Here is a 3,843-nt window from a genome sequence, read left to right on the forward strand (position 1 = left end):
ATCAAAAAATGATGCAGCTAAGGCCGAGTCCAGCAAGAAGAGTGCTGACCAGGCGGCTGCTGCTGATACTGAACTGCCCCCTTCTTAAGCTTTAAGTATATTTTTTTCTTTTCACGGCCTGCGTGCCGTTTGCTTTGTAATTACCCGGCCAGGGGGCCGGGGTTTTGAATATTCTGCTGGTCTTTTATGGCCGGCTCATTTTAATCAAATATTTTGTTTTTGTTCAAATTTGTCTAAGTATTTGAAGTTTGCTCACTTGACCGACTGTTGTGTATGGCCAAACGTTTAGACAGGTAAGTATGCCGCCTATGCCCCTGGACGACTGGTTGTCTGTTTCCAGGATAGATGATCAGTCGGCCATTTAATCAATCGGTATTCGAACTCTTTATTCAATTTGACCAAGTAAATAGAATTACCTAGTAGCCAAGGATTTTAAGTAGGAAAACAAGCGGCGGGTACCGGTTGTTTCCCTTTATTGCCAATGTTGGCTTTAAACTCGTTATTTTTTAACCTAGCAAGAGTATTGGTTGAGAGCCTTTGTTTATTAAAAACAAGTGGACGACTCATACCTTTTAGGCTTCATACTAAGTTTGAGTGACTATTAAGGTAACATAGGAGTTACTTAGTCTTTGTCACAATCTTGATTGAGTAGTAGAGGTATCAGGCGGCGTAGGCCGGCTAGACCCCTTGATTCACCAATGTAAGCTATTAACTTAATAGGTTATCCAGTAGGAATAGGGGTTCGAGTGCCCTTGTTTGTTTAAAACAGGCGGACGACTCAAACCTTTTAGGTTCCATACCAAATTTGAAGGAGTGACTATGAGTTAACTTTGGAGTTACTCAGTCGCCGTCACTTTGTTTGAGAAGTAGAGGTACCAGGCGGCGTAGGCCGGCTAGACCCCTTGATTCGCCAATGTTTGTTGGCTATTAACTCAATAGGTACCCCCTGCATTTATCCCAAGTAATACAGGCGGTCATCTGACTCAGATGTCAACTGCTACCACTGGTTTGGTTAGTGATAGAGTTATCCTTGTCTCAAAAACGGCTACGTGGTTGCCCTTTGGGACAGTCGTATAGGTGCCGTGTAATTAGTTTATAGAACAATGTTCCACCCAAAAGGGAGCTGCTCTCTGCGACGAATTTCATCCGGAGGGATGCCGTCGGACGCCTGCTATGATGTTGGGACAGGTCGAATTAGTTTTTTAGTTTTGATCAGGTGGATTGGCGCCTGGTCTGATCATTCGGCCGATGGCCTTGGTAAGTTCTTGGTGAACGTAGGTGCTAAGTAAAAGAAGGGTAGCCGCCTGTAAGGTACAGGATCGGCCAGGCCCTTATCTTTTTAGCTAAGTATTGTGAGTAAAATACTCGATGGAGAGTAGCCGACTGTAAAGGAACAGACGGCATGCCCCTCTAAAGATAGTGAAACTCAATGGAGAGTAGCCGACTGTAAAGGTACAGACGGCATGCCCTCGTAATACAATATTGAATAGTAAGTGCAAACTTTATTAAGTAGCTCTTTACTTTACATCATTCAGAAGAAATATTTTTTAAGGTTATCTACATTCCAGGTTCGAGGCAACGGTTGTCCGTCTGGTGTTTCCAGACGGTAGGTACCGTCCCTGACTTCCGCATAGATTCGGTAGGGTCCTTCCCAGTTGGGAGTTAGTTTTCCAGACTCATTGGCCCTACCAACTGCTTCCATTTTTCTAAGTACAAAGTCCCCTACTTTGAGTGGACGCCTGTGTACTTTCTTGTTGTATGATCTAGTCATTCTTAGGCGATAGATCTCATGGCGCAAAACAGCATTGCCCCTTTTTTCAGGAAGTGAGTCTAATGCCAGGCGCATAGCTTCCCAGTTTGCCTCTTCATCATATAGCATTACTCGAAGAGTCGGCTCGTAGTGTTCTATTGGAAGAACAGCTTCTGCACCATAAGTTAGGAGGAAGGGAGTTTCTCCAGTCGCCCCTTTTTCAGTCGTCCTAATGGCCCAAAGAACATGTGGTAGTTCATCTGCCCATAGGCCGCCTGCTCGTTCAATCTTTTTCTTGAGACCGTCTGAGATGATTTTATTAAAGGCTTCTACCTGGCCGTTTGCTTGTGGACGGCCGACAGATGCAAAGTAATGTGCAATTCCTTGGTCTCCCAACCAGCTTTTGAGAACAGGCGTCTCAAATTGGGGGCCATTATCAAAAACCATAGACATGGGAACCCCGAACCGAGTGATGACGTTTTTCCAAATGAATGAAATTACAATCTTTCGTCTTGATTCCCTTTACAGCCTCCGCCTCTACCCATTTAGTGAAGTAGTCAACGGAAACAAGTATGTACCTTCTGCCGCCTGTAGCAGGCGTATATGGCCCCAGAATGTCCATGCCCCACTTAGCAAACGGTAGTGGGCTGTGAATGGTAGTGAGGTCAGTAGCCGGACGGTGAATTAATTTGCCAAACCTTTGGCACTTGTCACATTTTTTCACCATCTCCATTGCATCTGCTTCCAAAGTAGGCCAAAAGTAACCCTGCCGCCTTGTCCTTTGAGCAAGCATCCTACCACCTATGTGGGAAGCACAGAAACCAGAGTGAAGATCATCTAGTATCTCTCGTCCCTTTTCAGGAGTAACACACTTTAAGAAGGGTTGAAGGTGCCCCCTCTTGTGAAGTTCTCCCTGTATAATTTCAAAACAGGAGGCTCGTTTTTTCAGTGCTGCCGCCTGTTGAGGATCATCCGGCAGTGTACCGTTTGTCAGATATGCCCTGATTGAATCCATCCAGGTTGAGCTTCTGTCTAGAATTCCAATAGGATTTTCCTCGATGCTTCTCTTCTCCATTACTTCCCAAAACACAGTCCGAGGAGTATCGGAGGAGGCGGATGATGCTAATTTCGAAAGTGCATCTACCTGGTTGTTTTCTGATCTCGGCACTTGGATCAGATGGAAATCCTCAAGGGAGCGACTGCTTGTCGGACCGCCTGTAAATACTTGATCATGGCCGGATGTGTTGCTTCGTATTCGCCATTGTACTGACTCACTATCAGTTGTGAATCAGAACAGGCGTCTATTTTCCTTGCCCTGCCGCCTTACACATGCGGATCCCGGCTAGTAAAGCTTCATATTCTGCCTCATTGTTTGAAGCCTGGAAACTGAAGCGTAGAGCATACTCGAACCTGTCGCCCTCTGGAGATTGACATACGACGCCTGCTCCACAACCGTTTGAAAGTAGAGCTTCCGTCCACATATACCTTCCAGACTTGGTCTGGAACTTGAGAGTCAGGAGGACGAGTCAATCTCTACGATAAAGTCAGCAAAGGCTTGCCCCTTCACTGCTTTTCTAGGCTCGAAAGTAACTTCGAGACTCTGCATTTCTATGGCCCATTTGATCATTCGTCCGGAGGACTCCATGGTGGTAAGGGGGCCGCTTGATCGGTTGGTCGGTATACACGACGACTGCATGTGCCAGAAAGTAGGGCTTCAATTTTTTAACAGCCATGAAGAGTGCAAGACCAAATTTCTCCACTAGGGGATACCTCAACTCGGCATTTTTCAGTACGTGACTGACAAAGTAGACCGGGAGTTGACAGCCGTCCCTTTCAGCAAGGAGCGCCGCGCTTAACGCATGATCAGAGACGGCCAGGTACATGTAGAGATTTTTCTTTGGGCAAAGGGCTAACCAGCCTCGGCAAGGAATGCAAGTGAACCTTTAATTTCTGGAAGGCCGGCCTCAGCATCCGGCCCCCATTCAAACCTTGCCTTCTTCTTAATTGCCTGGAAAAAGTATAGGCATTTGTCGCCTGATCGGCTTAGGAATCTTCCCAAGGCCGCCAGACAACCTGTTAACTTCTGAACCTCT

This window comes from Chenopodium quinoa, unplaced genomic scaffold, assembly GCF_001683475.1.
Source record: "Chenopodium quinoa cultivar QQ74 unplaced genomic scaffold, ASM168347v1, whole genome shotgun sequence".
Taxonomy (NCBI): Eukaryota; Viridiplantae; Streptophyta; class Magnoliopsida; order Caryophyllales; family Amaranthaceae; genus Chenopodium; species Chenopodium quinoa.